A 19115-nucleotide genomic window follows, 5' to 3' on the forward strand; every position below is an offset into this window, starting at 1 on the left:
AGCATGGGTACACAGGGGAGAGGCCAATCAAGGTTGTTTTTTTGTTTTGTTTTGTTTTGTTTTTTTCTCTCTCCTCCCTCTTGTCCACTCTCTCTAAAACTCAATGGAAAAAATATCAATGAGAACACTATATATTTTTAAAAAAAGCCTAATATGCTAAGTGTCGGGTTGTCCAGTAATATGTTCAATTAATCAAAGCCAAGGTAACAAACCTGCAACCCATCCTATCTAATAAAAGGGTAATATGCAAATTGACCATCACTCCAACACACAAGATGGCTGCTCCTATGTGGATACAAGATGGCCTGCAGGGGAGGGCAGTTGGGGGCAATAAGGCCTGCAGGAGAGGGCAATTAGAGGTGACTGGGCTGGCAGAGGAGGGCAGTTGGGGGTGACCAGGCCTGAAGGGGAGGACAGTTGGGGGGACCAGGCCTGCATGGGAGGGATGTTGGGAGGTGATCAGGCCATCAGGGGAGGGCAGTTGGGGGCAACCAGACCAGCAGAGGAGAGCAGTTAGGGGGGACCAGGTTGGCAAGAGAGGGCAGTTAGGGGTGACCAGGACAACAGGGGAGAGCTGTTGGGGGTGACCAGGCCTGCAGGAGAGGACAGTTAGGGGCAATTGGGCCATCAGGGGAGCCATTATGCATTGATAAGGCTAGCAGGGGAGTAGTTAGGCTGTCAGACAGAAGCAGTTAGGGTCAATCAGGCAGGGAGGCAGACAAGTGGTTGAGGGCCAGCAGTCCTGGATTGTGAGAGGGATTCATGACTGTGGAATTGGGCCTAAATGGGCAGTCAGGCATCGCTGGAGGGATCCCAGATTGGAGACAGTGCAGGCTAGGCTGAGGGACACCCCCCCTCCCCGTGCACAAATTTCATGTACTTGGCCTCTAGTATGCTAATGATATACTAAATGAACTAAATGTTCAACTGCTCGCTATGACATGCACTGACCACCAGGGGGCAGTCAACTGGCCAACCATTCACTATGAGGTGCACTGAATACCAGGGGGCAGATACTCTGACAGGTAGGTTAGCTTGCTGCTGGGGTCCAGGCGATCAGGACTGAGCAAGACGAGTCAGACATGCCCTAAAGCTCTCCCACTGTCCCTCCCCAGCTGGCCAACCTCTTGTGTCTCTTTCTGGTCCTGATCGTGCACCAGTGGGGTTCTTCAGCCTGGCCTGCACCCTCTTGCAATCTGAGACCCCTTAGGGGTGTTGGAGAGTTGGTTTCAACCCGATTCCACAGGCCAGGCCTAGGGACCCCACTGGTGCACAAAGTTATGCACCAGGCCTCTAGGGTAAAAATAAAATAAAATAGAGTCTAAAATCCAAGTACTCGGGGTGTGGAGGGTATAGTGATGGGAGGGAGGAGCTTCTCTTGTCCACCTAGAACCTTGGATCCCCGACAGTTTTTGAAGAACACTATATCCATGGACTTCATTTAATAAAAATACAAAGACCATCAATGGATAAAAACATGAGTCATTTTGTATTATGGCATTCAAATCCTAGAACTTTGAGAAAGCAACAAGTATAAGTTTTTGAAGACCCTGAGGCCTACCATCATTACTCATTCAAACTTTGAATTTGAATAACTTCATCAAGACTTGGATTTTCTTCAAATCCTCATATCTCATCTGCATTAAAGCTCTCTATTGAACTCTGTCACAAAAGTAAAAGCTTCTGAGGCAGTAGTACCATTTTCCCCATCTTATGGGTGGAAAACTGAAGCAAAGAGAAGTTAAGTAATTGGCTTTGTTACACAGTTATAAGTGTCAAAATCAGGGCTGACCACAAAATGTGCAAGCCAGAAACCATGCATATCATCACTGCGTCATCCGGTTTTTTCAGTGTTAGAGTAGCCTTTCCTGGTTTTAATTTTTAAATCTAAGAGATTGTTCCCGATATATAGGATAGGATCCCTAATCCGGGCCAATTATAAGGGCCAGACTGTGGGGCGACCAGAGGGGTGATTGGGGGGGGCCACAGCTGGCACCCACCTTGGTTGGTGGCCTGGTGCTGCCTGCTGGCCAGCTCTGCCCTCTGCTGCCGCCACCTCTTCTGTTAGGCGACTGGTGAGTGGGGTGATTGGGGGGCCCCCCGCTGACACCTGTCTCAGCAGGCAGCCTGACACTGCCCACTCACTAGCCCTGAACCCTGCCACTGGTCACCTTCCTCAAAGCAATAAGGGGGCAGCACCACCTGTTCACCAGCCAGCCCTGCCCCCCACTGTTACCATTTGTTGTCTCCCTCTGTGGGATGACCAGCAGAGAGCTCGCGGGGGGGGGGGGGGGGGGGGGGGGGGGGCCTGCTCCCACCCACTTTGGCTGGCCTGGGGCCTTCTGGCTGGGGGAAGCTCCTGCATTGAGTGTCTGCCCCCTGGTGGTCAGTGTGTGTCATAGCAACTGGTTTTTCCACCTTTTGGTCAATTTCCATATTAGGCTTTTATTATATAGAACTAGAGGTCTGGTGCATGAAATTAATGCATGGGGTGGTCAATCAGTCCGGCCTGCACCCTGTCCAATCCATGACCCTGTGGGGAATATCTGACTTGCAATATGGAACCACTGGCTCCTAACTGCTCACCTGCCTGCCTGCCTGATTGCCCCTGTCTGCCTGCATGCCTAATCACCCCTAACTGTCCTCCCCTGCCAGCCTGATCACCTCTAACTTCCCTCTCCTACCGGCCTGATCGCCCCTAACTACCCTCCCCTGCTGGCCTGATCATCACTAATTGCCCTCCCCTGCCAACCTGATCACCCCTTACTGCCCCCACCCCTCGTGGCCTGATCACCCCTAATTGCTCCCCCCTGCCAGCCTGATTACATCTAACTGCTCTCCCTTGCCAGCCTGATCGCCTCTAACCATGTCTGCCTCAGCTCCCACCACTGTGGCTTTGCCTTTTATTAGTATAGTTGTTCCTTTAGACTAAAGCTAAGGACACGGTACTTTCCAAAAGAATATATATCCCATGGCCATAAGTTTTCATTGGTAGAGAAGCATAAACTTTGCAGGATAAGTTTAGAATCATGTCTTTTGTTGTTTCCTATAAAAATTTGAGTCAACAATAAGAAAAGGAGGATTAAGTGGTAAAAATATTTGAGGTCAGATTGTACTCTCTGAGTCTGTAGTTTAGAGAAAAGAGCCTCAACCTAAAAGTTAATGGTTCTTATTCTCTCTGCCTCTTCCCAAATATTTGATGACCTGGAAAATCACTTAAGCACTCTGAGCCTTAACTTCATCTGAAAAGTAAATCTGATAATATTTTCCCTCCGACTTCACAGGGTTATTGTGAGGATAGCATATATAAAAAGAACTGATAGATAAAATGTGCAGTACACACATAATTGCAAGTCACCCCCTCAGTTTTGGGCCCAGGAAAGTAGGTGATTTAAGCACAATGAAAGCTCCCACCATGTCCAGGCTGGATATATGGTAACAAGGCTAAGTTAATTTTTGTTTTCTCTGAGTAAATAAAGTACACGTGTAGGCTAATTCTGAGAAGGAGGAAGACTATAAACTCCCCCAAAGTTATAAGTTAGTATTAGTCTAGAACTGTTGTGTGTTGTAACGTATTTGTTGTTTGAAAAATTTATTAAGTGGTGACTCACTTTTTTTTTTTAATGAAAGAACATAGAGCAGAACATTTCTCAATGCATCTTACCTGGTAAAAGTCAATATTGTATTAATTATATAAGTGTGTGAATGTGTGTGTTTATATTTTTGTACTTGGTCATTAAATAAAATGCATTTTTATAAAGAAAGTAAATAAAAATAAAAACCAAGTACTGGTTCTTGGAAAAGATAAATAAGATTGATAAACATTTAAGCAGATCCATAAATAAAAAGAGAGAAGATCCAAATAAATAAAATCAGAAATAAAAAGAAGTAACAAATGAACAGCATAGAAATACAAAGGATTGTAAAAAGTTATTATAAACAACTACATGCCCCAAAATTGGACATTTGGAACTATATAAAAAATATAGCTAGAAAGATACAACCTTCCAAAACTGAATCAGGAAGAATCAAGAAATATGAATAGACCAATTATAGCTAAGAAAATTAAAGCAGTAATTTAAAAAATTTCAACAGGCCAATGTCCTAGAATGAATGGCTTCTCAGGTGAATTTTACCAAACATTCAAAGAATTATTACCTATTTTTTTCAAACTATTTCAAAAAATTAAAAGAGGAAGAAAGACACAAGCTTATTTTATGAGGACTGAATTATCCTAATTTCAAAACCTACATAAAGACACTACAAAGAAAGAAAATGAGCCTGGCCAGTGTGGGTCAGCGGTTGAGTGTCAGTCATGAACCATGGTTAATTCCCAATTAGGGCACATGCCCAGGTTGTGGATTCAATCCCCAGTTGGGAGCATGTAGGAGGCGGCCAATAGATGATTCTCTCTCACCATTGATGTTTCTATCTCTTTCTCCTTCTCCCTTCTTCACTGAAGTCAATAAAAATGCCTTTTTTAACAAGAAAGAAAATGCCTGATGAACATAGATGTTAAAATTCTCAACAAAATAATAGCAAACTGATGCAGCAATACTTTAAGAAAATCATACACCATGATCAAGTGGGATTTATTCCTAGGATGTAATATTCACAAATAAAAGTTATATACCTCATAAACAAAATAAAGGCTAAAAATCACATGATTGTATCAATAGGTACAGAAAAAGCATCTGATAAATCCCAGCACCCATCTATGCTAATAAAAGGATAATATGCTAATTAGACCTAATTGACCATACATCTTCTAGACATTCTGCTTCCTTCTGGAAAAAGCCACAGTGGTGGGGGCCAAGGCAGAGTTGGATAAGGCTGATCAGACTAGCAGGGGAACAAGTAGTTATGGGCAATCAGGCCAGTGGGGGAGCAAGCAGTTAGGGGCATAATCAGGGTAGTTCAAGGAAGCAAGCAGTTAGGGGCAAGATCAGGCCAGCAAAGGGGAGCAGTTAGGGGGCAATCAGGCAGGCAGGGGAGGGAAGTTGGGAACCATCAGGCGGAATGGTTAAGGGGTGATCATGCTGGCAGGCAGAAGTGGTTAGGGGTTATCGGGCAAGCAGGCAGGCAGGCAGGCGAATGGTTAGGAGCCAGCAGTCCAAGATTGTGAGAGGGATGTCCCAGATTGGAGAGGGTGCAGGCCAGGCTGAAGGACACTACCCCCACCCCCATGCATGAATTTTGTGTGCCGGGCCTCCAGTTTATGATAAAATCTCTCAGCAAAATGGGAATAGAGTGAACATACCTAAACATAGTAAAGAAGAAGAAAGCTAAAGGATCACAATACCTGACATCAAACTATACTACAAGGCCATAATAAACAAAGCAACATGGTACTGGCATAAAAACACAGATATATAGATCAATAAAACAGAATAGAGAGCCAAGAAATAAAACCCACACTTTTATGATCAATTAATATTTGACAAAGGAAGCAAGAACATACAGTTGGGTAAAGACAGTCTATTCAATTCAATAGATGGTGTGGGAAATTGAACAGATATGTGTCAAAAGTAAAAGTAGACCACCTTTTGCCAAAACCAGTTTGGCTCAGTGGATAGAGCGTCAGCCTGTGGACTGAAAGGTCCCAGGTTCGATTCCAGTCAAGGGCATGTACCTTGGTTGCAGGCACATCCCCAGTAGGAGGTGTGCAAGAGGCAACTGATCAATGAATTCTCTCTCATTGATGTTTCTAGCTCTCTATCCCTCTCTCTTCCTCTCTGTAAAAAGTCAATAAAATATATTTTTAAATAAAAAAATAGACCACCTTTTTATACATAATGCACAAGTATAAACAAAATGAATTAAATACTTAAATGTAACATGTAAAACCATAAGTCTTCTAGAAGAATAGTCAGTAAAATCTTGAAAATTTCTTACAGAAATATTTTTTTCTGAATATAAATATATATACCCTGTTTTCCCCAAAATAAGACAGTGTCTTATATTAATTTTTGCTCCCAAAGATGCACTAGGTCTTATTTTCAGGGAATGTCTTATTTTTCCTTGAAGAAGAATATGGTACACATTTATTGTTAAATGAAAATAAAGGAAATTTATTACCTATATATGGTACAGTAGTACGGTAGTTGTCAACACAAACCAGACAAACTGTGAATCCTATAATATCAAGAATTTACTCATTTATTCAATGACAATCATGTCATTATCTTCTGGAACATCATCATAACAATCCAATTCCTGAATTTCCTGGTGAATTTCTTGTGACTCCATTTCTTTCAGAATCAGTGGACCAAATCTCTCATGTTTAGCCTAGGGGGGACCTTATTTTCAGGGGATGCCTTATATTTCACTCAGAAGGAAACCTGTAAGTAGGTATTATTTTGGGAGGATGTCTTATTTTTGGAACATGGTATATATATATGTGTGTGTGTGTGTGTGTGTGTGTGTGTGTGTGTGTGTATCCTAGAGCAAGGGAAACAAAAGAAAAAATAAACAAATGGGACTACATCTAATTAAAAAGTTTTTCCACCATAAAGGAAACCATTAACAAATTGAAAAGACAACCCACTCAATGGGAGAACATATTTGCACATGATACATCTGATAAGAAGTTACTATAAAAAATTTATAAATAACTTATACAATTCAACACCACAAAAACAATAATATAGTTTAAAAATGGGCAAAAGATATGAATAGACACTTTGCCAAAGAGGACATACAGATGACCAATAAAAATATGAAGATGCTCAATGCCACAATCATCAAGAGAAATGCAAGAAGGTTTGGAAGCAGCCCAAGTGCCCATTAGTAGATCAGTGGATAAAGATGTGGTACATTTACACAATGGAATACTAAGTGATTGTAAAAAAGAAGAAACTTTACCTTTTGTGACAGCATGGATGGACCTGGAGAGTATTATGCTAAGCAAAATAAGCCAGTCAGAGGAAGGCTTATAAATGGAATCTAATGAACAAACAAAAAAAAAAAAGACTCATAGGTTCATAAAACAGACTAATAGTGTCAGTGGGGTAGGGGAGGGAATAGGGCTGGGTGCAAGGGGTAAAAAAGATTAGCAAAAACAACAAAAACTTCAAGATTATAAACAATAGTATGGTGATTACAGGAGGGAAAGGGGATTGGGACTGTAGAAGAGGGTAAAAGAGGGATAATTGGTGATGAAATGAGACTTAATTTTGGATAATGAACATGCAATATAATATGCAGATGAGGTATTATAGAATTGTACACTTGAAACCTATATAATTTTATTAACCAAACTAGGAGCCCAGAACATGAAATCACGCGGCTCCGCCCACCCACTTGCAGCCCTGCCTTGACATCTGAACCTATCCACACAGAGCTCCAGTGCACCTGGCCCAGCTCCCAAAACCTCTGGCCTTCTCTGGCCACTTCAAGCCCAGGCCTCAGTCCCTCGAGTCTCTTCCAGCTGGTGCCATCTTCTCTGGGCACCTCCCCACTTCCACCCAGTGTCCGGAGCAACACAGCAGCTCCGCCCCATCATGGCGCTGCTGCGCTGTGCTCCTACCCCTGGCAGGTGGGCTGCGGGTCACTCCGAGTGCAAGCAGTGGATGGTGAAGGACTAGTGAGGAGGGCGCTATGGGCTTTCACCTCTGCCCTCCCCAGCATGGATGGTCTTGCCTCCTCCGGGCGCCTCCCCACTTCCACCCTGTCTCCAGAGCAATGCCCCAGCTAATATGCTAATGACCTGGTTGTTACCCGACCATTAGCATATTAGTTCTTTACTAGTATAGATGTCACCCCAATAAATTGAATAAAAAAGTAAAATAGCAACCAAAAAAAGGAATTTTAAAGGAGGTACTCCTATTTGCAAATGATATAACTATATAACTTGAAAACTAGTAAATAGTATATAAAATTAATAAAGTAAATAGTATATAAAATTAAAATTTAAAATAAGCTTTTATATATATTTAACAATCTATACTAATAAAAGGGTAATATGTTAATTAGACTGGGTAACCAGCCATCTTCCAGACATCTGACTTCTTTCCTGGCACAGCCACAATGGTGGGGACCAAGACAGAGGGGGTTAGGGGCGATCAGGCATGCAGGGGAGCAGTTAGGTGGTGATCAGGCAGGCAGGGGAGTGGTTAGAAGCCAGCAGTTCCAGATTGTGAGAGGGATGTCAGATTGCCAGTTCAGGTCCAATTCCCTGAGGGGTCCCAGATTGGAGAGGGTATAGGCCACTCCACTGTGCACAAATTTCATGCACCAGGCCTCTAATAAAATATAATGGAGATATAAAGATCCCAGACATGATAGTAACAAAAAGAGTACATTTAAAATATATGACCTTTGGGAGGAAAATTCTGAAAATTCTTGATGCATTTGGCAATAGATTTTTCCAAATCACAAGAGGGAGATTACTCTGCCCAAGGTGAACATGGCTTACCAAGAGTGTTCATTTTGTAAAATTGAGCAGTTGTGAATAGTATTGTTAACAACAGGTATATACTGTGTTCAATATGGCTGGGTATATTGAATCCTCCAGATTATTTCCCTTAGGCCAGATAGCAACTACTATTGTCTGTTTCCAGACTAGGCAATACTCATGGGTCTAGCGCATGGAAGAAAGGCCAGTGTCTGACCATGTCCTGGGGTTATAGCCACATCTACAGGTCCAACTGACAAGGCAATCCTGCCTCACAAGTTAGTCCAGTTTAACTTTTTCCCCCTGAAAGTATCTAATTTAATGAATTAATATGTAAACCCATGAGTAACTATGAGAAAAGAATGAAATTATGAAAATAACTGGTCATAAATACACTGCTGAAAATCACAGCTATTAAAAATTAAGTGTTGGTTCCCATTTGACCAAGGCAGCCACCATGCTTGCTGCTCCTGCATTCTCTCCTCCTTTTTTCCTACCTTCCACTACAGGTAGGAGCTGTATGGAGCTGCCTCTGGCATGCAAGAGTGATCACTTGCCAGAGCATGATACCCATAAAAAAGTGAGGTGATGGAATTAAACCACCCCCAATCATTGGAAGATTTGGAATCTCCTTGAAAATTGGTATCGTTGGATTGCCAAATGCTGGTAAATCTACCTTCTTCAATGTATTAATCATAGTCAGGCTTCAGGAGAAAATTTCTCATTCTGCAATATGGGTCCTCATCTAAAGACCAGCAAGCAAAATCTCTACCTTTCTAAATGTAGTGTATATTGCTAGTCTTGTAAAAGCAGCTCACAATGGACAGGCCTGGGAAATGCCATTTTATCTCATATTAGTGATGGTAATGGAATCTTTCATCTAACACTTGCTTTTGAAGATGATGAATTCACATATGTTGAAGAAAGTGTAGTTCCTATTAGAGATACAGAAATAATAAATGAAAAGCTGCAGCTTAATCACGAGGAAATGATTGGGCCCATTATAAACTAGAAAAAGTGGCTGTGAAAGGAGGAGATACAAAACTAAAACCAGCCCAGCTGATGTGGCTCAGTGGTTGAGCATTAACCTATGAACCAGGAAGTCACAGTTTGATTCCCAGTCAGGGCACATGCCGTGGTTGTCAGCTCAACCTCTGCCCCCCATAACTCCCTATGTTGAGGAGGCTGCCAATTAATTATTTTTTTCTCATCATTGATGTTTCTACCTCTCTCTGAAATCAATAAAAACATATAAACAACAATAACAAAACTAAAACCTGAATATGACAATGTTGCAAAGTCAAATCCTGGGTTATAGATTTTTTTTTTAAATCTGTTAATTTCTATCATGATTGGAAAGACAGATTTAAGTGCTGAATAAACATTTATTTATTACTTCAAAACCAACTGTCTACTTGGTTAATATTTCTGAAAACTATTAATTAGAAAAAAAACAAATTTGGTTGATAAAAATTAGAGAGTGGGTGGACAAGTATGATCCAAGTGCCTTGGGCATTCCTTTCAGTGGGGCCTTGGAACTCAAGATGCAAGAATTGAAAGCTGAGGAGAGGCAGAAGTATCTGGAAGTAAACATGACACAGAGTGCTTTGCCAAAAATCATTAAGGATGGGTTTGTGCATTCCAACTAGAAGACTTTTTCACTGCAGGCCCAAATGAAATGCCTGCATGGATCATCAGGAAATGATGAATGTTCCTCAAGCTGCAGTAAAGAATCACAAAAATTTTGAAAAAGGATTCATTATGGCTGAAGTGATGAAATACAATGATTTTAAAAAAGAAGATTCTGAAAACATGGTAAAGACTACTGAAATGTACAGACAAGGCAGAAATTATATTGTTGAGGATGGAGATATTATCTTCTTCAAATTAAATACACCTCTGTGGCTTAAAGATGGTGACCAGCAGGAATGTAGGGAGGGAGAGTGTGTGATTGAGTGAGGGAGTGATAGAGGTGTGTGTGTGTGTGTGTGTGTGTGTGTGTGTGTGTGTGTTTGAAATAGGAACAGTTTGACCCTGCAATTCTTCCAGGGGGCTTCTACTCCAGGCAGTCTTAGATGACAAAACCCCGCGACCACTGCAAACACTCCAGGGAGGACACCAGCAGCACAGAGACCACACCATCTTAAAGTACAGAACTGCCTGAGACTAGAATCAGCCTCACCACCACCCAGTCTGGTCTCAAATCAGGACATTACAGCCGCTCTGGTAGAAGATCTGCCACCACAGCTGCAGACCGAGGGACACCAAGACTCCAGGCACCCAGCTGCAGATTTATTAACTCATCAACACCACCAACCAGTCAGGCATTGGAACTGCCCAGGACCCAGCAGCCACTTCAACCAAAATCCTACTACCCTGCTGCAGACCCGCGGACCCTGAGACCTCCACCTGTAAAGGTGTGCCGCCTGACAGCAGTAAGTATAATACAACCTCCCCCTCCCCAGTGCCAGAACCCAGCTCTCTAGACAGCCAGGGACTCCATTACCTAGGCAGTGCTTGGGAGCCACTGAGAGCCCCAGAGGGTGTGATTCTGAACAGACAAGGGCGCGCAGCCCTGCAGTAGAAATTCTGAACTCCCTCTTCCTAAATACCTGCCCACAGATACCCCAGCTGTGCAACTTCAGTGCCAGGGCCCCTCAGAGTGTGTCAGAGCTCTGCACAGGCAAACACACCACAAGTTCACACGCACACTTCGAAAGGGCAGGCACTTCCAAAGTTCAAGCACGCACTTCCAACGCCAGCAAACTCATGGTCATAGACAAGGGAAGGCACCTGAGCCCATATATCCACAGGCTCCTCTAGGGAGCTGCTCTGAGTGTCATTCTGTATGTCATTCTGTACAGACAAGGACACGCTGCCCCACAGCAGAAACTCTGAACTCATTTTTCCTGAATAAATTCCCACATACACCCTAGCTGTTTATCTTTCAGCGCCAAGCTCGCTCAAAGTGTGTCAGAGTTCTGTGCAGGCAAACGCAGCACCAGTTTGTGCACGCACCTCCAAAAGACAGGCACTTCCAAAGTTTGCATACACAAGTCCAAAGCCCATCTATCCATAGGGTGCTTGTGAGAGCTACTGTGAGTACTAGCTGGGTGTGATCTTGGACAAACAGGGACACACTGACTCTGGCAGTAGAAATTCTTAATTCACTCATCTTGGACACCTATACAGATGCCGCAGCAGGGTAATTTCAGTGCCAGGGCCCCTCAAAGTGTGTCAGAGCTCAGTGCCAGCAATCTCACTGCCACAGATGTGCACATTTCCAAAGGGCAGGCAGCCTGAGCCCATATTTCCACAGGGTCCTCTGGGGAGCTGCGTGAGCCCCTGCTTGGTGTGATTCTGTACAGACAAGGATGCGCTGCCCTGCAGCAGAAATTCTGAAACCCCACTTCCTGAATAACTGCCCACATTCAACCGAGCTGCTCAACCTCAGTGCCAGAACCCATCAAAGCACATCAGAGCTCTGCACGTGCAAACACACCACCGCAGATGCGAATTTCCAACAGGCAGGCACCCTGAGCCAATCTACAAACAGGGCACTAGTGGTAGCCACTGGGAGCTCTCCCAACAGGCGGTTCCTGGGTGTCACTGTGAATCCCCACCGGACACGTGTGATTTCAACTAAGGGTGCAAGAAAGTAAAAATGGGGACACTCCCCTCCATAGTTGCTGACTTCTAGACACCACAATTGTGCCTCTCAAGATTGCAGGCCTATATCAAGAGAACCCAAATAGCTCAAGTAGGGAGCTACACTAGATTACCAAGCTCTGGAGAACTGAGAGATTACACCACTAGCGCCATCCCCAAAGGAACCTGGGTAGCAAAGCAAGTGGATATATAAATAAAACATTATAGGAAAACATGGGAAAACAAAAAAATGCAATCACCAAAGAAAAGAAAAAGATGAAACATCAGAAAGGGAGTTAAATGAAATTGAGGCTAGCAGCTTATCAGAGAAAGAATTCAGAATAATGGTTATAATGATGTTTAAATGGGTGGATGACAAATACATACAACTCAATGAGAATTATAAGGAGCTGAATGAGAATGTCGCCAGCATGAAAAAGAACTAAGAGATGAAGAATGACATAGCTGCAATAAAGAACACAATGAAAGGCTTAAACAGTAGAATAAAAGAGGCTGAGGACTGCATCAGTGAATTAGAAGACAAAGTAGGAAAAAACTCACAAACAGCAGCAACTGGAAAAAGCAAGGGGAGAGCCTAAGAGAGCTTTGGTACAACACAAAACAGAATATTCACTTAATAGGGATACCAGGAGGAGAGGAAGAGAAGCAAAGAATAGAAAAACTGTATGAAGAAATAATGACAGAAAACTTTCCTGATATTGACAAGAAAAAAACCATGCAAGTCCAAGAAGTACACAGAATCCCAAACAAGTTGAACCCCAAAATACCAACACCAAGACACATCATTATTAAATTGGATAACACTAACGACAAAGTAAGAATCTTAAAGGCTGCTTCCAATCTCCTTCTATGAAGCCAGCATCACCCTAATACCAAAACCAAATAAAGATAACACAATGAAAGAGAATTACAGGCCAATATCCCTCATGAACATAGATGCCAAAATCCTCAACAAAATACTAACAAATTAGATCCAGCAGTACATACACGATGACCAACTAGGATTTAATCCAGGGATGCAAGGATGATACATAATTCTCAAAACAATAAATGTGATATGTCACATAAACAAATTGAGAGATAAAAATTATATAGTCATCTCAATTGATGGATAAAAAGCATTTGATAAAATCCAACACCATTTCTTGATAAAAACTCTCAGAAAGGTGGGAATAAAAGGATCATACCTCAACATAATAAAATCCATATATGACAAACCACAGCCAACATCATACACAATGTGCAAAAAACTAAAACCATTTCCCCTAAAAATAAGAACAAGGCAGGGATGGCCACACTCACCACTCCTGTTCAACACAGTGCTAGAAGTTCTAGCCATTGCAATCAGACAAGAAGAAGGGGGGGAAAGGCATTCAAATTGGAAAAGAAGTAAAATTGTCCTTATTCACAGATGACATGATACTGTATATAGAAAACCCTAACGACTTCAGCAAAAAATTATTAGATTTAATAAATGAATTTGGCATTGTAGCAGGAAACAAAGTTAACACCAAGAAATCTATGGCATTTCTATACACCAATAGAGAAATTACAGAAAGAGAGACTAAAAAAGCAATCCCATTTACCATCACTCCAAAAAATTAAGATACCTAGGAATAAACTTAACTAAGGAGGTAAAAGACCTATATGCAGAAAACTACAGGACACTGAAAAAAAGATAAAGAGGAAGATGTAAACAGATGGAAGAACATACCATGTTCATGGATTGATAGAATCAACATAATCAAAATGTCCATACTACCCAAAGCAATATATAAATTCATTGTACTTCCCATTAAAATACCAATGGCATATTTCACAGACCAAAATGAACTCTCCAAAATTTCATCTGGTATAAAAAATGACCCCAAACAGCCAAAGCAATCCTGAGAAAGAAGAAAAAAGTAGGTGGGATCTCAATACCAGATTTCAAGCTGTATTACAAAGCCACTTTTCTCAAAACAGCCTGGTACTGGCACAAAAACAGACACATAGATCAATGGAATAGAATAGAGAACCCAGAAATTGACTCAAACCACTATGACCAATTAATAATTGACAAAGAAGGCACAAACACACAATAGAGTCAAGACAGTCTCTTTAACAAATGATGCTGGGAAAATTTGACAAATACTTGCAAAAAAAAATGAAACTAGATTACCAACTTTGACCACACACAAAAATAAACTCAAAATGAATAAAGAACTTAAACATAAGCCTGATGCCCATAAAAATACTAGTAGAATCCACAGGCAACAAAATATTAGACATATGCTGAAAGAACTTCTTCACTGATACTGCTCCTAGGGCAATGGAAGCTAAAGAGGAAATAAACAAATGGGACTACATCAAAAAATAAAAAGCTTTTGCACAGTAAAGAAAACTATCAATAAAACAACAAGAAAGCCCACTGCATGAGAGAACATATTTGCCAATGATATCAACAATAAGGGTTTAATCTCCAACATTTACAGAGAACTCATACAACTTAACAAAAAAGAAGATAAACAACTCAATCAAAAAACTGGCAACTGAAGAAGAACGAAGATGGTGGTGTAGGTAAACACACCTAAGCGGCTGCCATGCACAACAATTTAAAAAATACAACTATAAAACAAAATGTCTATCACTCTAAACCCAAGGGAAAGATGGCCAAAAGGAAGCCCTACAACTAGACTGAAAGAGAAAGAGGATAATTCAGGGCACAAGAGCTGAAAAACTAAGGTGGGGGGGGGGGGTACAGGGAGTGCAGACGAGATACAGGCTGGAGGCGGGTCCTGGCTGGCAGGGAGCATTGCTTTCTTCAACTTGAAGAGAGACAAGCTCCCAATTGCTCTGAAATCCAGTTTCTGGGGAGAGGCTAGACTGTCTGCCATCGGGTTGCAAAGTGAGGGTAGCTAGCTTGCAGAGCTTCACACAAGAATATTTGTTTGCTGTGCTGTGGTGCGAGACCTGGGGAGACGGCGAGACATGGACAGAGAGGCTCAGAGAGGCAGCTGATGGATAGCCATTGTTGTTGGCCATGCCACAGCCTAGTGACACCCTGAGACTCCACCTTGAGACTCCACCCTGCACAACCTACAAACATACCCAAGCTTCAAGCAGGGAATTTTGCATGTGAATAGCCCTCTCAGTTGCAGTTTAACCTAGCAAAGGAGGAGGGGACTATGGTTCTCACTATAGCTCCAGCAGGGTGGCCTCAGACATTATCTGAACTACACCCCATTGGAGATCCAGAAGCCAGTGTTCCTAGTGCTCAGTTTTAACCCCTCACACCCATAAGTGACACATTCGGGAGATGGTCTCAGTAAGCACCAAAGCACCACTGAAATAAGGCATGTCTCCAGCACAGCAGTTCTCCCTTTATAGACACAGCAGGTCCTCACAGACAATTGGCCTGGAGTCAATTGCTCCCAGTGTATCAACAGCAATCAAGGCTTAATTACCCAAGACTTTGCACTAAGCCCACAAAGGGATATAACAAAAGCGACCACCTCAGGTGATTAGGGAAGCTGAGCTACATACCCCTATAGGTCACTGACCACACAAAGTCATTCCATCAATACAGGGAGGCAGCCAAAATGAGGAGACACAGAAGCATGACGCAAATGGGAGAGATGGAGGAAAGTAAACTACTGGACGACACAGAGTTCAGAATCACATTTATAAGGTTACTCAAGAATCTTCTAAAAACCTTTGAGAAACTTGATGAGACCTCCAACAAGCTTTCTAAGACCTTCAAGGAACTTAATGAGAATACAAAAAATAATAATAATAAAAAATAAAAAAAGGAAAAGGAAAAGGACTAGCCAGAAGTTAAGCGTACAAAGTATGGAATAAAGAATACACAGAAACTCAACTATAGATCAACATGCCCCAAGAATCAAACCAAAAATCTGGAATATAAGGAAGCAAAAATCACCCAATCAGAGAGGCAAAAAGAAAGAAGAATCCAAAAGTGTGAGGATAGCATAAGGAGCCTCTTGGAAGGCTTAAAGCATACCAACATCCGGATTTTTAGGGTTCCAGAAGAAGAGAGAGGGCAGGATATTGAAGGCATATTGAAATAAATAATAACAGAAAACTTTCCCTACCTGGTGAAAGAAATAGACCTACAAGTTCAGGAAGCGCACAAGACCCCAAACAAGAGGAATCCAAAGAGGACCACACCAACACACATCATAATTAAAATGCCAAGGGAAAAAGACAAAGAGAGAATCTTACAAGCAGCAAGAGAAAAACAACTACCGTGTTTCCCTGAAAATAAGACCTAGCGCATGGAAAGATAAGACATGCCCTGAAAATAAGACCTAGCGCAACTTTGGGAGAAAAAATTAATATAAGACACTGTCTTATTTTGAGGGAAACAGGGTAGTTACCTACAAGGGAGTACCCATACGACTATCAGCTGATTTCTCAACAGAAACTGTGCAGGCCAGAAGGGAGTGGTAAGAAATATTCAAAATGATGAACAACAAGAACCTACAACCAAGATTACTCTACCCAGAAAAGCTATCATTCAGAATTGAATGTCAGATAAAGAGCTTCACAGACAAGCAAAAGTTAAAGGAGTTCATCAACACCAAATCAGGATTAAATGAAATGCTGAAGAGTATTCTTAAAGAGGAAGAAGAAGAAAAAGGTAAAGGTGAAAATTTGTGAACAACAAAAAGGCATTAAATACATACCTACCAACAAGTGAATCTAAAAATCAAGTGAATAAAAAATCTGAAGAACAAAACAGACTGGTGAATACAATAGAATCAGGGATATAGAAAGAAATTGGACTAAGAATTCTCAGGGGTAGGGGGTCTGAGGTGTGCGGAAGAGATTAGACAAAAATCTTACACCTATGAATGAAGACAGTGGCGGGGGTAAGGGCATGGGATGGGGTTGGGAATCAGGTGGAGGGGAGCTATTGGGGGGGAGAGAGGAACACCTGTAATAATAATAATCTGAACAATACTTATTATTTATTTTTTAAAATGGGCAACTGATCTAAATAGACACTTTTCGAAAGAAGACAGAAGGAAGGCCAAGAGATATATGAAAAACTGTTCAAAGACACTAATCATCAGAGAGATGCAAATCAAAAACAACAATGCAGTACCATCTCACACCTGTCAGAATGGCTAACAACAACAAATCAACAAACAGAAAGTGTTGGCGAGAATGCGGAGAAAAAGTAATTCTTTTGCACTGCTGGTGGGAATGCAAACTGGTACAGCCACTGTCGAGAACAGTATGGAATTTCCTCAAACAACTAAAAATGGAACTCCCCATTTGACCCAGTGATCCCACTGCTAGGAATATATCCCAAGAAACTAGAAACACGAATCAGAAAGGATATATGTATCCCAATGTTCATAGCAGCACAACTCACCATAGGTAAGATTTGGAAACAACCCAAATGCCCATCAGCAGATGAGTGGATTAAAAAACTGTGGTATATCTACACAATGGAATACTGTGGTAAAAAAAAAAAAAAAAAAAAAAAAAAAAAAAAAAAAAAAAAAAAGGAGCTCCTACTATTTGCAACAACATGGATGGAGATGGAGAGTATTATGCTAAGTAAAATAATCCAGGCAGAGAAAGATAAATATCATATGATCTCACTCATTTGTGGAATATAATGAATGACATAGACTGATGAACAAGAACAGACCCAGAGACTGAGTAACGTTGATCAGAATCTCAAACCCCAGGGAAGGAGGGAGTCAGTGGGGGAAAGGGGTACATGCAATGAGCCTAATCAATGGAGACAGACAAGAGGGGGATGGGGCACGAATCGGGGGTAGGAGGGTAATGGGGGAATAAGTACACATATATAATAATAATAATAATAATAATAATAATAAAAAATAAAAGTAAATATTTAAAATAATTATTATTATTTTTAAAAAATTTTAAATATTTAAAAAATTGTGAGGTAACCAGAACCCCAAGGATGCCTGAGAACATCTCTCTTGCCATGCTAGCAGTCATCAGCTATACAGTAATATATCCTGGGGTAAATAGTGAAGTATTTTGGACTTATGTTCCTGACCCTTCATGGCTAAGAGCCCTTACATAGGCTGATCCCCCGCCTAATGTAGTCACCAATAATACCAAACACCTTGGTCATCCAGGAGTACCATGCGTGGGGCAAGGAAGTATAATTACACAGGGGCCTCCACCCAGCTTCCCTTTTGTATGACACAAAATCAAACCATTGCTCCTTTGTATGTAAAATTAAAGAGAGGTTTTTGGCTTGTGTGGACACCAAAGAAAGGGACTATCACTACTTGCTCCTGAGAGAGGTGTAGAAAATGTAATTAAGACATTGTATAAATAAAAAGAAATTTGCATCCAGTTTGAAATGGAATTGCCATGACCTAGAGTAAAGAATATCCTTATGTGATATTATTCTACAAGGTCATTATAAATTTTCCCAGATTTGTTATCCCCATTACATATAATAGTACCTCGCACCCTTGGGAATCAATAAAAAATCATCTTTTTGGTGCTTAGAGACAAAGGTAACACATCTCTCTCTCTTTTTTTAATGTATTTTATTGATTTTTTACAGAGAGGAAGAGAGAGGGATAGAGAGTTAGGAATATAGATGAGAGAGAAAATCATCGATCAGCTGTCTCTTGCACACCCCCTACTGGGGATGTGCCCGCAACTAAGGTACATGCCCTTGACCAGAATTGAACCTGAGACCTTTCAGTCCGCAGGCCAACGCTCTATCCACTGAGCCAAACCAGTTTTGGCACATCTCTTGATATTTTAGAATTACAACAGCATAATGTACAATTATCCCAAACAAACTTACAAATTAATTCTTTGAATGTCTGGCAGCAATTTAAAAAGGACATAAAAGGATTTAATCCCTTCCACTGTGTAGAGGGCCCCCTAAGAAGGCACCTGAGCATTCTATATTTGCTCCTCTTGCCATTTAGCCAAGAGTGACCCTCTTCTCACAGTCCACAACTGTTGCCTGAGCTTTTTGTTCATACTGAGGTTGAAGCCTCATGATGGTTGGTACCATGCACCTGTCTCTTGCCCA

General features: G+C 41.5%; 1 protein-coding gene and 1 pseudogene across 4 annotated transcripts in view; one reads left to right on the top strand and one right to left on the bottom strand.

Annotated features, from left to right (window-relative positions):
- Window positions 1-19115, bottom strand: part of ZFP82 (ZFP82 zinc finger protein) — an 85460-nt gene that overhangs the window by 11201 nt on the left and 55144 nt on the right. The window lies entirely within an intron of this gene.
- On the top strand, window positions 9200-11218 carry LOC118720551 (annotated as a pseudogene).

Source organism: Pipistrellus kuhlii, unplaced genomic scaffold (assembly GCF_014108245.1).
Source record: "Pipistrellus kuhlii isolate mPipKuh1 unplaced genomic scaffold, mPipKuh1.p scaffold_m20_p_17, whole genome shotgun sequence".
Taxonomy (NCBI): Eukaryota; Metazoa; Chordata; class Mammalia; order Chiroptera; family Vespertilionidae; genus Pipistrellus; species Pipistrellus kuhlii.